The 22713-nt window shown below is 45.7% G+C and overlaps 24 non-coding genes and 3 pseudogenes across 24 annotated transcripts; 5 read left to right on the top strand and 22 right to left on the bottom strand.

The window, feature by feature from the left end:
* Positions 1 to 238: 238 nt before the first annotated feature.
* LOC135048080 (U1 spliceosomal RNA) lies at positions 239 to 380 on the bottom strand (annotated as a pseudogene).
* A 152-nt stretch (positions 381 to 532) lies between these two features.
* LOC135048117 (U1 spliceosomal RNA) lies at positions 533 to 696 on the bottom strand. Its single transcript, XR_010240056.1, has one exon. It is a non-coding gene; the product is annotated as a U1 spliceosomal RNA (small nuclear RNA).
* A 671-nt stretch (positions 697 to 1367) lies between these two features.
* LOC135048055 (U1 spliceosomal RNA) lies at positions 1368 to 1531 on the bottom strand. Its single transcript, XR_010240007.1, has one exon. It is a non-coding gene; the product is annotated as a U1 spliceosomal RNA (small nuclear RNA).
* A 152-nt stretch (positions 1532 to 1683) lies between these two features.
* Positions 1684 to 1847, bottom strand: LOC135048160 (U1 spliceosomal RNA). Its single transcript, XR_010240099.1, has one exon. It is a non-coding gene; the product is annotated as a U1 spliceosomal RNA (small nuclear RNA).
* Positions 1848 to 2541: 694 nt separating this feature from the next.
* Positions 2542 to 2683, bottom strand: LOC135048081 (U1 spliceosomal RNA; annotated as a pseudogene).
* Positions 2684 to 2835: 152 nt separating this feature from the next.
* On the bottom strand, positions 2836 to 2999 carry LOC135048084 (U1 spliceosomal RNA). The gene has a single exon (XR_010240028.1). It is a non-coding gene; the product is annotated as a U1 spliceosomal RNA (small nuclear RNA).
* Positions 3000 to 3670: 671 nt separating this feature from the next.
* LOC135048060 (U1 spliceosomal RNA) lies at positions 3671 to 3833 on the bottom strand. The gene has a single exon (XR_010240009.1). It is a non-coding gene; the product is annotated as a U1 spliceosomal RNA (small nuclear RNA).
* A 152-nt stretch (positions 3834 to 3985) lies between these two features.
* On the bottom strand, positions 3986 to 4149 carry LOC135048157 (U1 spliceosomal RNA). Its single transcript, XR_010240096.1, has one exon. It is a non-coding gene; the product is annotated as a U1 spliceosomal RNA (small nuclear RNA).
* Positions 4150 to 4764: 615 nt separating this feature from the next.
* LOC135048072 (U1 spliceosomal RNA) lies at positions 4765 to 4927 on the bottom strand. Its single transcript, XR_010240020.1, has one exon. It is a non-coding gene; the product is annotated as a U1 spliceosomal RNA (small nuclear RNA).
* A 153-nt stretch (positions 4928 to 5080) lies between these two features.
* LOC135048067 (U1 spliceosomal RNA) lies at positions 5081 to 5244 on the bottom strand. The gene has a single exon (XR_010240016.1). It is a non-coding gene; the product is annotated as a U1 spliceosomal RNA (small nuclear RNA).
* A 683-nt stretch (positions 5245 to 5927) lies between these two features.
* Positions 5928 to 6079, bottom strand: LOC135048090 (U1 spliceosomal RNA; annotated as a pseudogene).
* A 152-nt stretch (positions 6080 to 6231) lies between these two features.
* Positions 6232 to 6395, bottom strand: LOC135048134 (U1 spliceosomal RNA). The gene has a single exon (XR_010240073.1). It is a non-coding gene; the product is annotated as a U1 spliceosomal RNA (small nuclear RNA).
* A 671-nt stretch (positions 6396 to 7066) lies between these two features.
* LOC135048076 (U1 spliceosomal RNA) lies at positions 7067 to 7229 on the bottom strand. The gene has a single exon (XR_010240024.1). It is a non-coding gene; the product is annotated as a U1 spliceosomal RNA (small nuclear RNA).
* A 152-nt stretch (positions 7230 to 7381) lies between these two features.
* Positions 7382 to 7545, bottom strand: LOC135048144 (U1 spliceosomal RNA). The gene has a single exon (XR_010240083.1). It is a non-coding gene; the product is annotated as a U1 spliceosomal RNA (small nuclear RNA).
* Positions 7546 to 8160: 615 nt separating this feature from the next.
* LOC135048074 (U1 spliceosomal RNA) lies at positions 8161 to 8323 on the bottom strand. The gene has a single exon (XR_010240022.1). It is a non-coding gene; the product is annotated as a U1 spliceosomal RNA (small nuclear RNA).
* Positions 8324 to 8475: 152 nt separating this feature from the next.
* On the bottom strand, positions 8476 to 8639 carry LOC135048156 (U1 spliceosomal RNA). The gene has a single exon (XR_010240095.1). It is a non-coding gene; the product is annotated as a U1 spliceosomal RNA (small nuclear RNA).
* A 672-nt stretch (positions 8640 to 9311) lies between these two features.
* LOC135048086 (U1 spliceosomal RNA) lies at positions 9312 to 9474 on the bottom strand. The gene has a single exon (XR_010240030.1). It is a non-coding gene; the product is annotated as a U1 spliceosomal RNA (small nuclear RNA).
* A 152-nt stretch (positions 9475 to 9626) lies between these two features.
* Positions 9627 to 9790, bottom strand: LOC135048124 (U1 spliceosomal RNA). The gene has a single exon (XR_010240063.1). It is a non-coding gene; the product is annotated as a U1 spliceosomal RNA (small nuclear RNA).
* A 671-nt stretch (positions 9791 to 10461) lies between these two features.
* LOC135048077 (U1 spliceosomal RNA) lies at positions 10462 to 10624 on the bottom strand. The gene has a single exon (XR_010240025.1). It is a non-coding gene; the product is annotated as a U1 spliceosomal RNA (small nuclear RNA).
* Positions 10625 to 10776: 152 nt separating this feature from the next.
* Positions 10777 to 10940, bottom strand: LOC135048140 (U1 spliceosomal RNA). The gene has a single exon (XR_010240079.1). It is a non-coding gene; the product is annotated as a U1 spliceosomal RNA (small nuclear RNA).
* Positions 10941 to 11611: 671 nt separating this feature from the next.
* LOC135048088 (U1 spliceosomal RNA) lies at positions 11612 to 11774 on the bottom strand. The gene has a single exon (XR_010240032.1). It is a non-coding gene; the product is annotated as a U1 spliceosomal RNA (small nuclear RNA).
* A 144-nt stretch (positions 11775 to 11918) lies between these two features.
* On the top strand, positions 11919 to 12034 carry LOC135048105 (U5 spliceosomal RNA). Its single transcript, XR_010240043.1, has one exon. It is a non-coding gene; the product is annotated as a U5 spliceosomal RNA (small nuclear RNA).
* A 270-nt stretch (positions 12035 to 12304) lies between these two features.
* On the top strand, positions 12305 to 12420 carry LOC135048102 (U5 spliceosomal RNA). The gene has a single exon (XR_010240040.1). It is a non-coding gene; the product is annotated as a U5 spliceosomal RNA (small nuclear RNA).
* A 286-nt stretch (positions 12421 to 12706) lies between these two features.
* Positions 12707 to 12822, top strand: LOC135048109 (U5 spliceosomal RNA). The gene has a single exon (XR_010240047.1). It is a non-coding gene; the product is annotated as a U5 spliceosomal RNA (small nuclear RNA).
* Positions 12823 to 13100: 278 nt separating this feature from the next.
* LOC135048116 (U5 spliceosomal RNA) lies at positions 13101 to 13216 on the top strand. The gene has a single exon (XR_010240055.1). It is a non-coding gene; the product is annotated as a U5 spliceosomal RNA (small nuclear RNA).
* Positions 13217 to 13491: 275 nt separating this feature from the next.
* On the top strand, positions 13492 to 13607 carry LOC135048120 (U5 spliceosomal RNA). Its single transcript, XR_010240059.1, has one exon. It is a non-coding gene; the product is annotated as a U5 spliceosomal RNA (small nuclear RNA).
* A 5361-nt stretch (positions 13608 to 18968) lies between these two features.
* TRNAN-AUU (transfer RNA asparagine (anticodon AUU)) lies at positions 18969 to 19042 on the bottom strand. The gene has a single exon. It is a non-coding gene; the product is annotated as a tRNA-Asn (tRNA).
* Positions 19043 to 22713: the final 3671 nt, after the last annotated feature.

Here is a 22713-nt window from a genome sequence, read left to right on the forward strand (position 1 = left end):
GGCACTGTAACAGCTCCAGAGCTGCTCTGAAAGGCAAGTAAAAGGGTGTGGGCCCTGCAGCACTACCTGTAGTTTGCATTGTGCGTTGGAAGGCACAAAGTAAGCAGACAGGAGGAGAAGTCAAGAGAGTCCACAAGGGTATAGAAGGGAGGGGCTCAAGAAAAAAGAAGTGGAAACAGACAGCAAACTAGGCTGGAGAGAGACCTGAGACAAAGAGATCTGAATTATATGAGAGCCGACCAGGGGAAACACAAATTATGCAGTCAAGTTTCCCACATTTGGGGAAATCGCAGGGGCAGCACACCCAGAGTGCAATGGGTGAGCCTTGCCCTGGGAGAAGCACCTACATGATCATAGTATCTCACCTGGCAGGTAAGTAGGAGTTGGGCTAGAGCTGGGGAGGGTCGCTGCTCGGGCACCCCCCTGTCAAGTGAAGGAGATCCAACTGAGGCAACACAAGGGAACTCTCGAAAGAAGAACAAGGCTAGAGGAAGATCTGAGACAAAGAAATCTGACTTTTACCAGAGCTGACCAGAGGAAAGCACAAACACAGTCCCCCACTACCACAAATAATGCAGTTGAGTTTCCCACATTTGGGGAAATCACAGGGGTCAGCATACCCAGAATGCAATGAATTAACCTAACCCTGGGAGAACAATCTTCATGACCATGGTATCTCCTATGCAAAATAAGTATGATTTGGGATAGGGCTGGGGAGGGCCGCTGCTCAGGCACATCTCTGTCAAGTAAAGGAGATTCAACTGAGGCAGCACAAGGGAACTCTCATCTGGGGACAACAACTGCAGGGAGAACACATATTTTCAGATGAACATGGGAGGGCAGAAGGCTGCCTAATACTGAAGCACCCCCAAACAACAAACCAAATGCAACAACTAGTAAAAGCATTCCTGGGAGAAGGTCTGCAGAAGACGGATTTGCATACGGTGATGTCATCCAAGCAGTGGGCCAAAGTTGGCTGGAACCCTCATCTGCATATGCAAAGAAAAAAGGGTTATGCAGGGCATGGCGGCCTTTTGCGGCGCTTGGATGACCCCTAGTTCGCATTAAACACCTCCATTCTCCTTCGGTGTGGGGCTCATGTTGGCTATGCCCCAGCCCCTGAAGTATTCAAGCTGATTTCTTGCAGCAGCTGGGCACTGTAACAGCTCCAGAGCTGCTCTGTAAGGCAAGTAAAAGGGTGTGGGCCCTGCAGCACTACCTGTAGTTCGCATTGTGCGTTGGAAGGCACAAAGTAAGCAGACAGGAGAAGTCAGGAGAGTGCACAAGGGCATAGAAGGCAGGGGCTCAAGAAAAGAGAAGTGGAAACAGACAGCAAACTAGGCTAAAGAGAGACCTGAGACAAAGAGATCTGAATTATACGAGTAGCCGACCAGAGGAAACACAAATTATGCAATCAAGTGTCCCACATTTGGGGAAATCGTAGGAGCAGCACACCCAGAGTGCAATGGGTGAGCCTTGCCCTGGGAGAAGCACCTTCCTGATCATAGTATCTCACCTGGCAGGTAAGTAAGAGTTGGGCTTGAGCTGGGGAGGGTCGCTGCTCGGGCACCCCCCTGTCAAGTGAAGGAGATCCAACTGAGGCAGCACAAGGAAACTCTCAAAAAGAGAACAAGGCTAGAGGAAGATCTGAGACAAAGAAATCTGACTTTTACCAGAGCTGACCAGAGGAAAGCACAAACACAGTCCCCCACTACCACAAATAATGCAGTCGAGTTTCCCACATTTGGGGAAATCACAGGGGTCAGCATACCCAGAATGCAATGAATGAACCTCACCCTGGGAGAACAATCTTCATGACCATGGTATCTCCTATGCAAAATAAGTATGATTTGGGATAGGGCTGGGGAGGGCCGCTGCTCAGGCACATCTCTGTCAAGTAAAGGAGATTCAACTGAGGCAGCACAAGGGAACTCTCATCTGGGGACAACAACTGCAGGGAGAACACATATTTTCAGATGAACATGGGAGAGCAGAAGGCTGCCTAATACTGAAGCACCCCAAACAACAAACCAAATGCAACAAATAGTACAAGCATTCCTGGGGGAAGGTCTGCAGAAGACGGATTTGCATACGGTGATGTCATCCAAGCAGTGGGCCAAAGTTGGCTGGAACCCTCATCTGCATATGAAAAGAGAAAAGGGGTATGCAGGGCATGGCGGCCTTTTGCGGCGCTTGGATGACCCTTAGTTCGCATTAAACACCTCCACCCTCCGTCGGTGTGGGGCTCATGTTGGCTATGCCCCAGCCCCTGAAGCATTCAAGCTGATTTCTTGCAGCAGCTGGGCACTGTAACAGCTCCAGAGCTGCTCTGAAAGGCAAGTAAAAGGGTGTGGGCCCTGCAGCACTACCTGTAGTTTGCATTGTGCGTTGGAAGGCACAAAGTAAGCAGACAGGAGGAGAAGTCAAGAGAGTCCACAAGGGTATAGAAGGGAGGGGCTCAAGAAAAAAGAAGTGGAAACAGACAGCAAACTAGGCTGGAGAGAGACCTGAGACAAAGAGATCTGAATTATATGAGAGCCGACCAGGGGAAACACAAATTATGCAGTCAAGTTTCCCACATTTGGGGAAATCGCAGGGGCAGCACACCCAGAGTGCAATGGGTGAGCCTTGCCCTGGGAGAAGCACCTACATGATCATAGTATCTCACCTGGCAGGTAAGTAGGAGTTGGGCTAGAGCTGGGGAGGGTCGCTGCTCGGGCACCCCCCTGTCAAGTGAAGGAGATCCAACTGAGGCAACACAAGGGAACTCTCGAAAGAAGAACAAGGCTAGAGGAAGATCTGAGACAAAGAAATCTGACTTTTACCAGAGCTGACCAGAGGAAAGCACAAACACAGTCCCCCACTACCACAAATAATGCAGTTGAGTTTCCCACATTTGGGGAAATCACAGGGGTCAGCATACCCAGAATGCAATGAATGAACCTAACCCTGGGAGAACAATCTTCATGACCATGGTATCTCCTATGCAAAATAAGTATGATTTGGGATAGGGCTGGGGAGGGCCGCTGCTCAGGCACATCTCTGTCAAGTAAAGGAGATTCAACTGAGGCAGCACAAGGGAACTCTCATCTGGGGACAACAACTGCAGGGAGAACACATATTTTCAGATGAACATGGGAGGGCAGAAGGCTGCCTAATACTGAAGCACCCCCAAACAACAAACCAAATGCAACAACTAGTAAAAGCATTCCTGGGAGAAGGTCTGCAGAAGACGGATTTGCATACGGTGATGTCATCCAAGCAGTGGGCCAAAGTTGGCTGGAACCCTCATCTGCATATGCAAAGAAAAAAGGGTTATGCAGGGCATGGCGGCCTTTTGCGGTGCTTGGATGACCCCTAGTTCGCATTAAACACCTCCATTCTCCTTCGGTGTGGGGCTCATGTTGGCTATGCCCCAGCCCCTGAAGTATTCAAGCTGATTTCTTGCAGCAGCTGGGCACTGTAACAGCTCCAGAGCTGCTCTGTAAGGCAAGTAAAAGGGTGTGGGCCCTGCAGCACTACCTGTAGTTCGCATTGTGCGTTGGAAGGCACAAAGTAAGCAGACAGGAGAAGTCAGGAGAGTGCACAAGGGCATAGACGGCAGGGGCTCAAGAAAAGAGAAGTGGAAACAGACAGCAAACTAGGCTGGAGAGAGACCTGAGACAAAGAGATCTGAATTATACAAGCGCCGACCAGGGGAAACACAAATTATGCAGTCAAGTTTCCCACATTTGGGGAAATCGCAGGAGCAGCACACCCAGAGTGCAATGGGTGAGCCTTGCCCTGGGAGAAGCACCTTCATGATCATAGTATCTCACCTGGCAGGTATGTAGGAGTTGGGCTAGAGCTGGGGAGGGTCGCTACTCGGGTACCCCCCTGTCAAGTGAAGGAGATCAAACTGAGGCAGCACAATGGAACTCTCGAAAGAAGAACAAGGCTAGAGGAAGATCTGAGACAAAGAAATCTGACTTTTACCAGAGCTGACCAGAGGAAAACACAAAAACAGTCCCCCACTACCACAAATAATGCAGTTGAGTTTCCCACATTTGGGGAAATCACAGGGGTCAGCATACCCAGAATGCAATGAATGAACCTCATCCTGGGAGAACAGTCTTTATGACCATGGTATCTACTATGCAAAATAAGTATGATTTGGGATAGGGCTGGGGAGGGCCGCTGCTCAGGCACATCTCTGTCAAGTAAAGGAGATTCAACTGAGGCAGCACAAGGGAACTCTCATCTGGGGACAACAACTGCAGGGAGAACACATATTTTCAGATGAACATGGGAGGGCAGAAGGCTGCCTAATACTGAAGCACGCCCAAACAACAAACCAAATGCAACAACTAGTACAAGCATTCCTGGGGGAAGGTCTGCAGAAGACGGATTTGCATACGGTGATGTCATCCAAGCAGTGGGCCAAAGTTGGCTGGAACCCTCATCTGCATATGAAAAGAGAAAAGGGGTATGCAGGGCATGGCGGCCTTTTGCGGCGCTTGGATGACCCTTAGTTCGCATTAAACACCCCCACCCTCCTTCGGTGTGGGGCTCATGTTGGCCATGCCCCAGCCCCTGAAGCATTCAAGCTGATTTCTTGCAGCAGCTTGGCACTGTAACAGCTCCAGAGCTGCTCTGTAAGGCAAGTAAAAGGGTGTGGGCCCTGCAGCACTACCTGTAGTTTGCATTGTGCATTGGAAGGCACTTAAGAAAAGAGAAGTGGAAACAGACAGCAAACTAGGCTGGAGAGAGACCTGAGACAAAGAGATCTGAATTATACGAGAGCCGACCAGGGGAAACACAAATTATGCAGTCAAGTTTCCCACATTTGGGGAAATCGCAGGAGCAGCACACCCAGAGTGCAATGGGTGAGCCTTGCCCTGGGAGAAGCACCTACGTGATCATAGTATCTCACCTGGCAGGTAAGTAGGAGTTGGGCTAGAGCTGGGGAGGGTCGCTGCTCGGGTACCCCCCCTGTCAAGTGAAGGAGATCCAACTGAGGCAGCACAAGGGAATTCTCGAAAGAAGAACAAGGCTAGAGGAAGATCTGAGACAAAGAAATCTGACTTTTACCAGAGCTGACCAGAGGAAAACACAAACACAGTCTCCCACTACCACAAATAATGCTGTCGAGTTTCCCACATTTGGGGAAATCACAGGGGTCAGCATACCCAGAATGCAATGAATGAACCTCATACTGGGAGAATAATCTTCATGACCATGGTCTCTCCTATGCAAAATAAGTATGATTTGGGATAGGGCTGGGGAGGGCCGCTGCTCAGGCACATCTCTGTCAAGTAAAGGAGATTCAACTGAGGCAGCATAAAGGAACTCTCATCTGGGGACAACAACTGCAGGGAGAACACATATTTTCAGATGAACATGGGAGGGCAGAAGGCTGCCTAATACAGAAGCACCCCCAAACAACAAACCAAATGCAACAACTAGTGCAAGCATTCCTGGGGGAAGGCCTGCAGCAGATGGATTTGCATATGGTGATGTCATCCAAAGCAGTGGGTCAAAGTTGGCTTCAACCCTCGTCTTTATATGAAAAGAGAAAAGGGGCGTGCAGGGCATGGCGGCCTTTTGCGGCGCTTGGATGACCCCTAGTTCGCATTAAACACCTCCACCCTCCTTCGGTGTGGGGCTCATGTTGGCTATGCCCCAGCCCCTGAAGCATTCAAGCTGATTTCTTGCATTAGCTGGGCACTGTAACTGCTCCAGAGCTGCTCTGTACGGCAAGTAAAAGGGTGTGGGCCCTGCAGCACTACCTGTAGTTTGCATTGTGCATTGGAAGGCACAAAGTAAGCAGACGGGAGAAGTAAGGATAGTGCGCAAGGCCATAGAATGGAGCGGCTTAAGAAAAGAGAAGTGGAAACAGACAGCAAACTAGGCTGGAGAGAGACCTGAGACAAAGAGATCTGAATTATACCAGAGCCGACCAGGGGAAACACAAATTATGCAGTCAAGTTTCCCACATTTGGGGAAATCGCAGGGGCAGCACATCCAGAGTGCAATGGGTGAGCCTTGCCCTGGGAGAAGCACCTTCATGATTATAGCATCTCACCTGGCAGGTAAGTAGAAGTTGGGCTAGAGCTGGGGAGAGTCGCTGCACGGGCACCCCCCTGTCAAGTGAAGGAGATCCAACTGAGGCAGCACAAGGGAACTCTCGAAAGAAGAACAAGGCTAGAGGAAGATCTGAAACAAAGAAATCTGACTTTTACCAGAGCTGACCAGAGGAAAGCACAAACACAGTCCCCCACTACCACAAATAATGCAGTTGAGTTTCCCACATTTGGGGAAATCACAGGGGTCAGCATACCCAGAATGCAATGAATGAACCTCACCCTGGGAGAACAATCTTCAAGACCATGATCTCTCCTATGCAAAATAAGTATGATTTGGGATAGGGCTGGGGAGGGCCGCTGCTCAGGCACATCTCTGTCAAGTAAAGGAGATTCAACTGAGGCAGCACAAGGGAACTCTCATCTGGGGACAACAACTGCAGGGAGAACACATATTTTCAGATGAACATGGGAGGGCAGAAGGCTGCCTAATACTGAAGCACCCCCAAACAACAAACCAAATGCAACAACTAGTGCAAGCATTCCTGGGGGAAGGCCTGCAGCAGATGGATTTGCATATGGTGATGCCATCCAAGCAGTGGGTCAAAGTTGGCTTCAACCCTCGTCTGCATATGAAAAGAGAAAAGGGGCGTGCAGGGCATGGCGGCCTTTTGCGGCGCTTGGATGACCCCTAGTTCGCATTACACACCTCCACCCTCCTTCGGTGTGGGGCTCATGTTGGCTATGCCCCAGCCCCTGAAGCATTCAAGCTGATTTCTTGCAGCAGCTGGGCACTGTAACTGCTCCAGAGCTGCTCTGTAAGGCAAGTAAAAGGGTGTGGGCCCTGCAGCACTACCTGTAGTTTGCATTGTGCGTTGGAAGGCACGAAGTAAGCAGACGGGAGAAGTCAGGATAGTGCGCAAGGGCATAGAAGGGAGCGGCTCAAGAAAAGAGAAGTGGAAACAGACAGCAAACTAGGCTGGAGAGAGACCTGAGACAAAGAGATCTGAATTATACGAGAGATGACCAAGGGAAACACAAATTATGCAGTCAAGTTTCCCACATTTGGGGAAATCGCAGGGGCAGCACAACCAGAGTGCAATGGGTGAGCCTTGCCCTGGGAGAAGCACCTTCATGATCATAGTATCTCACCTGGCAGGTAAGTAGGAGTTGGGCTAGAGCTGGGGAGGGTCACTGCTCGGGCACCCCCCTCTCAAGTGAAAGAGATCCAACTGAGGCAGCACAAGGGAACTCTCGAAAGAAGAACAAGGCTAGAGGAAGATCTGATATAAAGAAATCTGATTTTTACCAGAGCTGACCAGAGGAAAGCACAAACACAGTCCCCCACTACCACAAATAATGCAGTCGAGTTTCCCACATTTGGGGAAATCACAGGGGTCAGCATACCCAAAATGCAATGAATGAACCTCACCCTCGGAGAACAATCTTCATGAAAATGGTATCTCCTATGCAAAATAAGTATGATTTGGGATAGGGCTGGGGAGGGCCGCTGCTCAGGCACATCTCTGTCAAGTAAAGGAGATTCAACTGAGGCAGCACAAGGGAACTCCCATCTGGGGACAACAACTGCAGGGAGAACACATATTTTCAGATGAACATGGGAGGGCAGAAGGCTGCCTAATACTGAAGCACCCCCAAACAACAAACCAAATGCAACAACTAGTACAAGCATTCCTGGGGGAAGTTCTGCAGAAGACGGATTTGCATACGGTGATGTCATCCAAGCAGTGGGCCAAAGTTGGCTGGAACCCTCATCTGCATATGAAAAGAGAAAAGGGGTATGCAGGGCATGGCGGCCTTTTGCGGCGCTTGGATGACCCTTAGTTCACATTAAACACCCCCACCCTCCTTCGGTGTGGGGCTCATGTTTGCTATGCCCCAGCCCCTGAAGCATTCAAGCTGATTTCTTGCAGCAGCTGGGCACTGTAACAGCTCCAGAGCTGCTCTGTACGGCAAGTAAAAGGGTGTGGGCCCTGCAGCACTACCTGTAGTTTGCATTGTGCATTGGAAGGCACTTAAGAAAAGAGAAGTGGAAACAGACAGCAAACTAGGCTGGAGAGAGACCTGAGACAAAGAGATCTGAATTATACGAGAGCCGACCAGGGGAAACACAAATTATGCAGTCAAGTTTCCCACATTTGGGGAAATCGCAGGAGCAGCACACCCAGAGTGCAATGGGTGAGCCTTGCCCTGGGAGAAGCACCTACGTGATCATAGTATCTCACCTGGCAGGTAAGTAGGAGTTGGGCTAGAGCTGGGGAGGGTCGCTGCTCGGGTAACCCCCTGTCAAGTGAAGGAGATCCAACTGAGGCAGCACAAGGGAATTCTCGAAAGAAGAACAAGGCTAGAGGAAGATCTGAGACAAAGAAATCTGACTTTTACCAGAGCTGACCAGAGGAAAACACAAACACAGTCCCCCACTACCACAAATAATGCTGTCGAGTTTCCCACATTTGGGGAAATCACAGGGGTCAGCATACCCAGAATGCAATGAATGAACCTCACACTGGGAGAATAATCTTCATGACCATGGTATCTCCTATGCAAAATAAGTATGATTTGGGATAGGGCTGGGGAGGGCCGCTGCTCAGGCACATCTCTTTCAAGTAAAGGAGATTCAACTGAGGCAGCATAAGGGAACTCTCATCTGGGGACAACAACTGCAGGGAGAACACATATTTTCAGATGAACATGGGAGGGCAGAAGGCTGCCTAATACTGAAGCACCCCCAAACAACAAACCAAATGCAACAACTAGTGCAAGCATTCCTGGGGGAAGGCCTGCAGCAGATGGATTTGCATATGGTGATGTCATCCAAAGCAGTGGGTCAAAGTTGGCTTCAACCCTCGTCTGCATATGAAAAGAGAAAAGGGGCGTGCAGGGCATGGCGGCCTTTTGCGGCGCTTGGATGACCCCTAGTTCGCATTAAACACCTCCACCCTCCTTCGGTGTGGGGCTCATGTTGGCTATGCCCCAGCCCCTGAAGCATTCAAGCTGATTTCTTGCAGTAGCTGGGCACTGTAACTGCTCCAGAGCTGCTCTGTACGGCAAGTAAAAGGGTGTGGGCCCTGCAGCACTACCTGTAGTTTGCATTGTGCATTGGAAGGCACAAAGTAAGCAGACGGGAGAAGTAAGGATAGTGCGCAAGGCCATAGAATGGAGCGGCTTAAGAAAAGAGAAGTGGAAACAGACAGCAAACTAGGCTGGAGAGAGACCTGAGACAAAGAGATCTGAATTATACGAGAGCCGACCAGGGGAAACACAAATTATGCAGTCAAGTTTCCCACATTTGGGGAAATCGCAGGGGCAGCACATCCAGAGTGCAATGGGTGAGCCTTGCCCTGGGAGAAGCACCTTCATGATTATAGTATCTCACCTGGCAGGTAAGTAGAAGTTGGGCTAGAGCTGGGGAGAGTCGCTGCACGGGCACCCCCCTGTCAAGTGAAGGAGATCCAACTGAGGCAGCACAAGGGAACTCTCGAAAGAAGAACAAGGCTAGAGGAAGATCTGAAACAAAGAAATCTGACTTTTACCAGAGCTGACCAGAGGAAAGCACAAACACAGTCCCCCACTACCACAAATAATGCAGTTGAGTTTCCCACATTTGGGGAAATCACAGGGGTCAGCATACCCAGAATGCAATGAATGAACCTCACCCTGGGAGAACAATCTTCAAGACCATGGTCTCTCCTATGCAAAATAAGTATGATTTGGGATAGGGCTGGGGAGGGCCGCTGCTCAGGCACATCTCTTTCAAGTAAAGGAGATTCAACTGAGGCAGCACAAGGGAACTCTCATCTGGGGACAACAACTGCAGGGAGAACACATATTTTCAGATGAACATGGGAGGGCAGAAGGCTGCCTAATACTGAAGCACCCCCAAACAACAAACCAAATGCAACAACCAGTGCAAGCATTCCTGGGGGAAGGCCTGCAGCAGATGGATTTGCATATGGTGATGCCATCCAAGCAGTGGGTCAAAGTTGGCTTCAACCCTCGTCTGCATATGAAAAGAGAAAAGGGGCGTGCAGGGCATGGCGGCCTTTTGCGGCGCTTGGATGACCCCTAGTTCGCATTACACACCTCCACCCTCCTTCGGTGTGGGGCTCATGTTGGCTATGCCCCAGCCCCTGAAGCATTCAAGCTGATTTCTTGCAGCAGCTGGGCACTGTAACTGCTCCAGAGCTGCTCTGTAAGGCAAGTAAAAGGGTGTGGGCCCTGCAGCACTACCTGTAGTTTGCATTGTGCGTTGGAAGGCACGAAGTAAGCAGACGGGAGAAGTCAGGATAGTGCGCAAGGGCATAGAAGGGAGCGGCTCAAGAAAAGAGAAGTGGAAACAGACAGCAAACTAGGCTGGAGAGAGACCTGAGACAAAGAGATCTGAATTATACGAGAGATGACCAAGGGAAACACAAATTATGCAGTCAAGTTTCCCACATTTGGGGAAATCGCAGGGGCAGCACAACCAGAGTGCAATGGGTGAGCCTTGCCCTGGGAGAAGCACCTTCATGATCATAGTATCTCACCTGGCAGGTAAGTAGGAGTTGGGCTAGAGCTGGGGAGGGTCGCTGCTCGGGCACCCCCCTCTCAAGTGAAAGAGATCCAACTGAGGCAGCACAAGGGAACTCTCGAAAGAAGAACAAGGCTAGAGGAAGATCTGATATAAAGAAATCTGATTTTTACCAGAGCTGACCAGAGGAAAGCACAAACACAGTCCCCCACTACCACAAATAATGCAGTCGAGTTTCCCACATTTGGGGAAATCACAGGGGTCAGCATACCCAGAATGCAATGAATGAACCTCACCCTGGGAGAACAATCTTCATGACCATGGTATCGCCTATGCAAAATAAGTATGATTTGGGATAGGGCTGGGGAGGGCCGCTGCTCAGGCACATCTCTGTCAAGTAAAGGAGATTCAACTGAGGCAGCACAAGGGAACTCTCATCTGGGGACAACAACTGCAGGGAGAACACATATTTTCAGATGAACATGGGAGGGCAGAAGGCTGCCTAATACTGAAGCACCCCCAAACAACAAACCAAATGCAACAACTAGTGCAAGCATTCCTGGGGGAAGGCCTGCAGCAGATGGATTTGCATATGGTGATGTCATCCAAACAGTGGGTCAAAGTTGGCTTCAACCCTCGTCTGCATATGAAAAGAGACAAGGGGCGTGCAGGGCATGGCGGCCTTTTGCGGCGCTTGGATGACCCCTAGTTCGCATTACACACCTCCACCCTCCTTCGGTGTGGGGCTCATGTTGGCTATGCCCCAGCCCCTGAAGCATACAAGCTGATTTCTTGCAGCAGCTGGGCACTGTAACTGCTCCAGAGACGCTCTGTAAGGCAAGTAAAAGGGTGTGGGCCCTGCAGCACTACCTGTAGTTTGCATTGTGCGTTGGAAGGCACGAAGTAAGCAGACGGTAGAAGTCAGGATAGTGCGCAAGGGCATAGAAGGGAGCGGCTCAAGAAAAGAGAAGTGGAAACAGACAGCAAACTAGGCTGGAGAGAGACCTGAGACAAAGAGATCTGAATTATACGAGAGCCGACCAGGGGAAACACAAATTATGCAGTCAAGTTTCCCACATTTGGGGAAAACGCAGAAGCAGCACACCCAGAGTGCAATGGGTGAGCCTTGCCCTGGGAGAAGCACCTTCATGATCATAGTATCTCACCTGGCAGGTAAGTAGGAGTTGGGCTAGAGCTGGGGAGGGTCGCTGCTCGAGCATCCCCCTGTCAAGTAAAGGAGATTCAACTGAGGCAGCACAAGGGAACTCTCATCTGGGGACAACAACTGCAGGGAGAACACATATTTTCAGATAAAAATCTTGGTCATGCTCTGGTTTCTCTTCAGAACGAACAAATCTTTCGCCTTTTACTAAAGATTTCCGTGGAGAGGAGCAAAACCGAGTTTTATCTCAATTTTTGCATGCCCCATCTTTTTGGGGTTTCTTTTATCGGTTTAAAGATAGAATGAGTGTGCTTTAATGAAAGCTCATTTGCATAGAAATGACAGTAAATGTTTGTTTCTTTTCAAACAGAACTTTCTTGACCATGCTACTTGCTTGAAAGATCTGGGAGCACATGGAATACAGTACAAACCATGCTTATAGCAAGGAGAAGACAGGTGAGAAATCTGCTTTCTTTCAAATTGGGCGCTCACTTTGATCTGAATGAGGACTGCTGGCACGGCACTCAGGCGACAGGTGGAATCTTGGTCATGCTCTGGTTTCTCTTCAGAACGAACAAATCTTTCGCCTTTTACTAAAGATTTCCGTGGAGAGGAGCAAAACTGAGTTTTATCTCAATTTTTGCATGCCCCATATTATTGGGGTTTCTTTTATCGGATTAAAGACAGAACGAGTGTGCTTTCTTGTTAGCTTTAATGTAAGTTTATTTGCAGAACAATGACAATAAATGTCTGTTTCTTTTCAAGCAGAACTTTCTTGACCATACTAATTGCTTGAAAGATCTGGGAGCACATGGAAAAGAGTACAAACCATGCTTATAGCAAGGGGAAGCCTGGTGAGAAATCTGCTTTCTTTCTTTCAAATTGGGTGCTCACTTTGAGCTGAATGAGGACTGCTGGCATGGCACTCAGGCGACAGGTGGAATCTTGGTCATGCTCTGGTTTCTCTTCAGAACGAACAAATCTTTCGCCTTTTACTAAAGATTTCCGTGGAGAGTAGCAAAACTGAGTTTTATCTCAATTTTTGCATGCCCCGTCTTATTGGGGTTTCTTTTATCAGTTTAAAGATAGAATGAGTGTGCTTTAATGTAAGCACATTTGCATAGAAATGACAGTAAATGTTTGTTTCTTTTCAAACAGAACTTTCTTGACTATACTAATTGCTTGAAAGATGTGGGAGCACATGGAAAAGAGTACAAACCATGTTTATAGCAAGGGGAAGCCTGGTGAGAAATCTGCTTTCTTTCTTTCTTTCAAATTGGGTGCTCACTTTGAGCTGAATGAGGACTGCTGGCATGGCACTCAGGCGACAGGTAGAATCTTGGTCATCCTGTGGTTTCTCTTCAGAACGAACAAATCTTTCGCCTTTTACTAAAGATTTCCGTGAAGAGGAGCAAAACTGAGTTTTATCTCAATTTTTGCATGCCCCATCTTATTGGGGTTTTATTTTATCGGTTTAAAGATAGAACGAGTGTGCTTTAATGTAAGCTCATTTGCATAGAAATGACAGTCAATGTTTGTTTCTTTTCAAACAGAACTTTCTTGACCACACTAATTGTTTGAAAGATCTGGGAGCACATGGAAAAGAGTACAAACCATGTTTATAGCAAGGGGAAGCCTGGTGAGAAATCTGCTTTCTTTCATTCAAATTGGGTGCTCACTTTGAGCTGAATGAGAACTGCTGGCATGGCACTCAGGCGACAGGTGGAATCTTGGTCATGCTCTGGTTTCTCTTCAGAACTAACAAATATTTCGCCTTTTATTAAAGATTTCCGTGGAGAGGAGCAAAACTGAGTTTTATCTCAATTTTTGCATGCCCCATATTATTGGGGTTTCTTTTATCAGTTTAAAGACAGAACGAGTGTGCTTTCTTGTTAGCTTTAATGTAAGTTTATTTGCATAACAATGACAGTAAATGTTTGTTTCTTTTCAAACAGAACTTTCTTGACCATGCTACTTGCTTGAAAGATCTGGGAGCACATGGAAAACAGTACAAACCATGCAGTATCACAAGAGCCTTTATTTGATCTTTCATGAAGATAGAGCAGAATTGAGGACACGTCAACAATTTCTGCCAAAGGTGGTTCATCTTTCCACATGGTGCCTTTGGCCACTGACACCTTCGTTGAGTCAAAGTCTCTGGCTGTGGTCAGAACTTTGAAAATTTATGTCACCAGAACGGTTCAGATTAGGAAAACAGAGGCTCTGTTTGTCCTGTATGCTCCCAACAGGATTGGGTGTCCTGCTTCCATGCAGACCATTATGCGCTGAATCTGTGGTAAGATTCAGCATGCTCATTCCACGGCAGGATTGCCGTTACTGAATTAGGTGAAGACCCATTCTACTAGAAAGGTGGGTTCATCCTGGGCAGCTGGTCGGGGAGTCTCAGCATTGCAACTTTGCCGAGCAGCTATTTAGTAAACACTTTTGCTAAGTTTTACAAGTTTGATACCTTGGCTGATGATAACCTCAAGTTGGGTCATTCGGTGCTGCAGAGTCGTACGCACTCTCCCACCCGTTCAAGAGCTTTGGTATAACCCCATGGTTCTTAATGTGACCCCAGCATCCTCTAGGTCGTATGAGAAAATAGGATTTTAATACCTACTGGTAAATCCTTTTCTCTTAGTACGTAGAGGATGCTGGGCACCCGTCCCAGTCCATACTGTGTCTGCAGTTATTACTTGTGGTTATACACATGTTGTGTTACGGTTCTGGTCAGCTTTTTGCTGCAATTGTTCATGCCGTTGGCTTGTGTTCTGTTGAATGCCACGTTCTGCGGCATGCTTAAGGTGTGAGCTGGTAAGATGCTCACCTTAGTTTAAAAATAAATCCTTTCCTCGAAATGTCCGTCTCCCTGGGCACAGTTCCTATAACTGGAGTCTGGAGGAGGGGCATAGAGGGAGGAGCCAGTTCACACCCTTTGAAAGTCTTAAAGTGCCCATGTCTCTTGCGGATCCCGTCTATACCCCATGGTTCTTAATGTGACCCCAGCATCCTTTACGGACTAAGAGAAAAGGATGCCCTTGTGTACTATCCTGACTTCTCCTCCCGTCTGCTTACTTTGTGCCTTCCAACGCACAATGCGAACTACAGGTGGTGCTGCAGGGCCCACACCCTTTTACTTGCCTTACAGAGCAGCTCTGGAGCTGTTACAGTGCCCAGCTGCTGCAAGAAATCAGCATGAATGCTTCAGGGGATGGGGCATGGCCAACATGAGCCCCACACCAAAGGAGGGTGGGGGTGTTTAATGCAAACTAGGGGTCATCCAAGCACTGCAAAAGGCCGCCATGCCCTGCATGCCCCTTTTCTCTTTTTATATGCAGATGAGGGTTCCAGCCAACTTTGGCCCACTGCTTGGATGACATCACCGTATGCAAATCCGTCTGCTGCAGACCTTCCCCCAGGAATGCTTGTACTAGTTGTTGGATATGGTTTGATATTTGATGGTGCTTCAGTATTAGGCAGCCTTCCGCCCTCCCATGTTCATCTGAAAAGATGTGGTCTCCCTGCAGTTGTTGTCCCCAGACGAGAGTTCCCTTGTGCTTCCTCAGTTGAATCTCCTTAACTTGACGGGGGAGGGGCTGCCCGAGCTGCCACCCTCCCCAGCCCTATCCCAACTCATACTTATTTTACATATTAGATCTCTTGATCATGAAGATTGTTCTCACAGGGTGAGGTTCATCCATTATATTTTAAAATAGGAAGGTACAAATTACATATTTGAATTGCATCTATGTGCTGGATTCAAATGCCCCCCCCCTTCCTTTCTCAATTGTGCCCGTCAGCAGCTATTCTAAGGTCGCTGCCAATGGGTGTGACACATTAATTTCTTCTGTGGGGTACACTGGACTCCACAAGGATTCACATTGGGGTGTAGAGTAGGATCTTGATCTGAGGCACCAACCGGCTCAAAGCTTTTGACTGTTCCCAAGATGCTCAGCGCATCCTCCTCTATAACCCCGCTTCCATGAACAGGGAGCTCAGTTTGTAGTTGGTGCCTTCAGTAGCAGGCCACTTAACAGGGGCCTGCCTCAGGCAGCCTATTCTTAGCTATTAATTTTGACAAGAAAAGAAGAACTTGTTTTATGAGAATCTACAAGGGCTGCAGCAGGCTAGGTCTAATAGACATCTTTACTGCAGCTTCATCACTCCCAGCGGCGCTGTATACTCCCGTGCCCTGGTTGCTGGGTCACTGCAGCGGAGGCTCCGGTTTCTTCCTAAGGTCAGTCACACACACACACCGCCCTTCCGGATCACGAGGCCGCTGATTAAGGGGAGCGTGGCCGTAGGGGGTGGGCCGTGTGCGCACTGGGGTGGACACTGATTACTGGGCAGCCGCTCCACTAGCCACCAGGTACAGTTAAGGAGCACAGGTCTGGGGGTTTTTCTCCTATATTAACCCAATTTTGTACTGCCCGCAGCGCATTGTGATAGGTAATAGGACCTGATTCAGGTTGGATTGCAATCACAATAAGCGATCCAACTGCAAAAATTGCTAAGAGCATACGCATGTGCCTGCATGCGATCGCCTCTGCCTGTCAATCGGGGCAGGGGGGGAGAGTGGGGTCAGCAACACTCCATTTCCAAGTCAGGGATGGAGCAGTGCGGGGGCAAGGCTTCAAAATGGGGTCTGCAATGGAGGAGACACAGGGGGCGTGGTCACAGCGGCTGTATGACATCACATTCAGCCGCTGTGATCACAAAAATGGTGGCGGCTTCCTGCGCGCACATACAGTCTGCACCAGCAGGAGGCTACACCATTGTTTATGATCACGCTGAACTGCAGTGCGACTGCAATTACAGCATGGTCAAGAAGGGAGGTGTCATACTGGGTGGCCATGCCCTGTCACTGTGCAGGAGCCAGCACCGCTTACACACTAGTCCCCGGGTGCAGCACCCAACCCCCGGGACACCCGGAGCAACAAAATGTAGATTCAGGCCACCAGGCCACGCCCCTACCTATGAAATCATGCCTCCTTTTTACCATTGCGCTGCTTATTTGCACGCACTGCATTACAATCTCCCTCGACACCTCTCTGGGTGTCACCAGTGATAGTGACACCTCTGCCATGCTTGTAGCAGCTAGTCCAAAGATCTATGCCTCAAGCCCTGAGTGTTTGCCCTTGTGACTTGTTGATCATCATAGCGAAGCAGATGCTTACAGAAAACTGCAGGGGCTTAGATTGAAAATAAAAAAAATTGATGGGTATAAGGTAGAGAGGAGCGGGTTCGGTTCTCCGAGAACCGAATTCCCCACGAACTCCACGTGGTTTACACTGGTCTGAGGCAGGCTCGGTTGTTCCCGCCTGACTCGGAAAACCTGAACAAGGGAAAATGTCATCATCCCGCTGTCGGATTCTCGCGAGATTCGGATATTATATATAGAGCAGCGCGTTGCCGCCATTTTTACTCGTGCATTGAAGAGAGAGCGGAGAGGACGTGGCTATGTTCTCTCAGTGGAAATCTCAATATCAGTGCTCAGTATCAGTGGTTACTTATTGCTGCTCAGTAATACTAGTAGTGTGTCTCTCCTGCTCAGTGTCAGTTCTCAGTAGTATCCTCATCAGTGCTCAGTATCACTGCTCATTGTCTTGTGCTGCATTGTGGTGCTCAGCATACTACAGTACATTACTAATAGTCCAGTGCTGCATCTTGCTGCTCAGTGTCAGTTCTAGTATCCTCATCAGTGCTCACTATCACTGCTCATTGCATTGTGGTGTTCTGTATACTACAGTAATATAGTAACATATAGTAACATAGTTTTTGAGGTTGAATAGAGGCAAATTGCCCATCGTGTTCAACCTGTTTTAAGTTGTGATGATTCTACATACTTGCTGAATAATGTTTTATGACTAGTTAGCTACTATAACTCATGTTACCCCCGGATTAACCATGTTGATATTTTAAGTATTATAACCTTGGATAGCTTTTTCATTCAGAAATGTATCCATTCCTTTTTTAAATCCAATTACAGAGTCCGCCATTACCACCTTCCCTGGCAGGGAATTCCACATCCTGATTGCCCTAACAGTGAAGAAACCTTTCCTCCATTGCGTTCTGAACTTTCCTCCAGTCGCAGCGAGTGACCACGTGTTCTTTTAATAAATAATTCCTCTGATAACTCTTTGTTATGTATCTTTACATATTTGAAGATATTAATAATATCTCCTCTTAGGCACCTCTTTTCTAGTGTATACATATTCAGCCTAGTAAGTCTTTCCTTATAGTCCAGTACTTTTAGGCCTTTAATCAATTTAGTCTTCAGGATCTCTCGGACTTCCATGAGCAGCAGAGTAGTGCAATGGAAGGATGCTGGGCGCATAACCCAGAGGTCGATTAATCGAAACTATCCTCTGCTATGTGCATTTTTTTTTATAATTAAAGTAATCAAAAACTGGGATTGATATTTTGGCTCTTTTATTTTTACTTAAAGTACAATAACTTTTATCATTTTAATTTGTTTTAATAGTATATTGACAGCATTGTTTTCTTTAAAAAATCCACTTAATTTTCTTTACCCTATCACTGAAATGGTAATTGACAAAAACAAACTACATTGTCACCAGAAGAGCAATGCAAAATGTACAAGTGATATATTAAAATCATCTTCCATCTTGAATTTCAATGATGCATTGGGACAACAATTTTGTGAGAAACATCTTCACCCATAAAGAAAGATTTTCTTAATTCCTTATCTGTGTGCTGATTAGATATTACCTTGTTTTCACATTAAACAGACTTCCACATGAGAAAGCAGCAAGGATGCAGTAACGTTTATGTTTCCTGGTGTCAACCTGTATTATTTCAGTAGACATTGAAATGAGGATGCATCTTGCTGCCTTTCCAATGTAGCAAGTTTAATTCAGTAATAGGTGAAAAAACATTCCTACAAAGGTGTTAATCAGAGACTTGGCTTTGTGGACACTTTTCAGAGAGCAAATTTGTTAGCATAAAAATAAAGTCAGAAAATGAAGAGCTGTTTAATCACTCAATTGGACTTTTCTGCCAGCATAATTTTTTTTTCTCTGCAACCCACTGCTAAATTGTGCTTCCTAGCTGTTTTTTATAAAATCACTTAATCAAATCTAACTCTGATTACATCAGAGAAGGCCAGGTACCCTACACCATAAGAGGGGGTTTGAAATTTTGACTTGTCTACTTAAAGATCACCAAAATCTGATCACAAGGTCAATTACATCCCTGGGTGGGATTGAACCACCAACCTTTTGGTTAATAGCCAAACATGCTAACCGATTGCACCACAGAGACACCTCGTAAAAGTCCATTCTGACAAAGGCTAATAAGCATTCATCTAGAACGTTTCCTAGAAAAACTTTAAAAAGTCAATAATCTGGAGAGTTTTTGTAAGAAACACATTGCTACTTTCCCATGATGAGTGAGTGCTTCAGGATCTCTTGCACTTACATGAGCAGCAGAGTACTGCAACGGAAGCATGCTGGGCCCATAACCCAGATGTAGGCAGATTGAAACTATCTTCTGCTATATGCATTGTTTTTTGTTAATTAAAGTAATCCAAAACTGGGATTGATATTTTGGCTCTTTTATTTTTACTTAAAGTACAATAACTTTTACCATTTTAATTTGTTTTAATAGTAAATTGACAGTATTGTTTTCTTTCAAAAATCCACTTAATTTTCTTTACCCTATTATTAAAATGGTAATTGACAAAAACAAACTACATTGTCACCAGAAGAGCAGTATAAAATGTACAAGTGATATATTAAAATCATCATTCCAGCTTGAATTTCAATGATGCTTTGGTGCAACAATTTTGTGAGAAACATCTTCACCCATAAAGAAAGATTTTCTTAATTCCTTACCTGTGTGCTGATTAGATATCACCTTGTTTTCACATTAAACAGACTTCCCCATGAGGAAGCAGCAAGGATGCAGTGACGTTTATGTTTCCTGGTGTCAACCTGTATTATTTCAGTAGACATTGAAATGAGGATGCATCTTGCTGCCTTTCCAATGAAGCAAGTTTAATTCAGTAATAGGTGAAAAACCATTCCTACAAAGGTGTTAATCAGAGACTTTACTTTGTGGACACTTTTCAGAGAGCAAATTTGTTAGCATAAACATAAAATCAGAAAATGAAGAGCTGTTTAATCACTCAATTGGACTTTTCTGCCAGCATAGTTTTTTTTCTCTGCAACCCACTGCTAAATTGTGCTTCCTAGCTGTTTTTTATAAAATCACTTAATCAAATCTAACTCTGATTACATCAGAGAAGGCCAGGTACCCTACACCATAAGAGGGAGTTTGACATTTTGACTTGTCTACTTAAAGATTACCAAAATCTAATCACAAGGTCAATTACATCCATGGGTGGGATTGAACCACCAACCTTTTGGTTAATAGCCAAACATGCTAACCGATTGCACCACAGAGACACCTCGTAAAAGTATATACTGACAAAGGCTAATAAGCATTCATCTAGAACGTTTCCTAGAAAAACTTTAAAAAGTCAATAATCTGGAGAGTTTTTGTAAGAAACACATTGGTACTTTCCCATGATGAGTGAGTGCTTCAGGATCTCTTGCACTTACATGAGCAGCAGAGTACTGCAACGGAAGCATGCTGGGCCCATAACCCAGAGGTAGGCAGATTGAAACTATCCTCTGCTATATGCATTGTTTTTTGTTAATTAAAGTAATCCAAAACTGGGATTGATATTTTGGCTCTTTTATTTTTACTTAAAGTACAATAACTTTTACCATTTTAATTTGTTTTAATAGTATATTGACAGTATTGTTTTCTTTCAAAAATCCACTTAATTTTCTTTACCCTATTATTAAAATGGTAATTGACAAAAACAAACTACATTGTCACCAGAAGAGCAGTACAAAATGTACAAGTGATATATTAAAATCATCTTTCCAGCTTGAATTTCAATGATGCTTTGGTGCAACAATTTTGTGAGAAACATCTTCACCCATAAAGAAAGATTTTCTTAATTCCTTACCTGTGTGCTGATTAGATATCACCTTGTTTTCACATTAAACAGACTTCCCCATGAGGAAGCAGCAAGGATGCAGTGACGTTTATGTTTCCTGGTGTCAACCTGTATTATTTCAGTAGACATTGAAATGAGGATGCATCTTGCTGCCTTTCCAATGAAGCAAGTTTAATTCAGTAATAGGTGAAAAACCATCCCTACAAAGGTGTTAATCAGAGACTTGGCTTTGTGGACACTTTTCAGAGAGCAAATTTGTTAGCATAAACATAAAATCAGAAAATGAAGAGCTGTTTCGTCACTAAATTGGACTTTTCTGCCAGCATAATTTTTTTTCTCTGCAACCCACTGCTAAATTGTGCTTCCTAGCTGTTTTTTTATAAAATCACTTAATCAAATCTAACTCTGATTACATCAGAGAAGGCCAGGTACCCTACACCATAAGAGGGGGTTTGAAATTTTGACTTGTCTATTTAAAGATCACCAAAATCTGATTACAAGGTTATTTACATCCCTGGGTGGGATTGAACCACCAACCTTTTGGTTAATAGCCAAACATGCTAACCGATTGCGCCACATAGACACCTTGCAAAAGTAGATACTGACAAAGGCTAATAAGCATTTATCTAGAATGTTTCCTAGAAAAACTTTAAAAAGTCAATAATCTGGAGAATTTTTGTAAGAAACACATTGGTACTTTCCCATGATGAGTGAGTGCTTCAGGATCTCTTTCACTTACATGAGCAGCAGAGTACTGCAACGGAAGCATGCTGGGCCCATAACCCAGAGGTAGGCAGATTGAAACTATCCTCTGCTATATGCATTGTTTTTTGTTAATTAAAGTAATCCAAAACTGGGATTGATATTTTGGCTCTTTTATTTTTACTTAAAGTACAATAACTTTTACCATTTTAATTTGTTTTAATAGTATATTGACAGTATTGTTTTCTTTCAAAAATCCACTTAATTTTCTTTACCCTATTATTAAAATGGTAATTGACAAAAACAAACTACATTGTCACCAGAAGAGCAGTACAAAATGTACAAGTGATATATTAAAATCATCTTTCCAGCTTGAATTTCAATGATGCTTTGGTGCAACAATTTTGTGAGAAACATCTTCACCCATAAAGAAAGATTTTCTTAATTCCTTACCTGTGTGCTGATTAGATATCACCTTGTTTTCACATTAAACAGACTTCCCCATGAGGAAGCAGCAAGGATGCAGTGACGTTTATGTTTCCTGGTGTCAACCTGTATTATTTCAGTAGACATTGAAATGAGGATGCATCTTGCTGCCTTTCCAATGAAGCAAGTTTAATTCAGTAATAGGTGAAAAACCATCCCTACAAAGGTGTTAATCAGAGACTTGGCTTTGTGGACACTTTTCAGAGAGCAAATTTGTTAGCATAAACATAAAATCAGAAAATGAAGAGCTGTTTCGTCACTAAATTGGACTTTTCTGCCAGCATAATTTTTTTTCTCTGCAACCCACTGCTAAATTGTGCTTCCTAGCTGTTTTTTTATAAAATCACTTAATCAAATCTAACTCTGATTACATCAGAGAAGGCCAGGTACCCTACACCATAAGAGGGGGTTTGAAATTTTGACTTGTCTATTTAAAGATCACCAAAATCTGATTACAAGGTTATTTACATCCCTGGGTGGGATTGAACCACCAACCTTTTGGTTAATAGCCAAACATGCTAACCGATTGCGCCACATAGACACCTTGCAAAAGTAGATACTGACAAAGGCTAATAAGCATTTATCTAGAACGTTTCCTAGAAAAACTTTAAAAAGTCAATAATCTGGAGAATTTTTGTAAGAAACACATTGGTACTTTCCCATGATGAGTGAGTGCTTCAGGATCTCTTTCACTTACATGGGCTATTAACCAAAAGGTTGGTGGTTCAATCCCACCCAGGGATGTAATTGACCTTGTGATCAGATTTTGGTGATC

The sequence above is a fragment of the Pseudophryne corroboree genome, unplaced genomic scaffold (assembly GCF_028390025.1).
Source record: "Pseudophryne corroboree isolate aPseCor3 unplaced genomic scaffold, aPseCor3.hap2 scaffold_945, whole genome shotgun sequence".
Taxonomy (NCBI): domain Eukaryota; kingdom Metazoa; phylum Chordata; class Amphibia; order Anura; family Myobatrachidae; genus Pseudophryne; species Pseudophryne corroboree.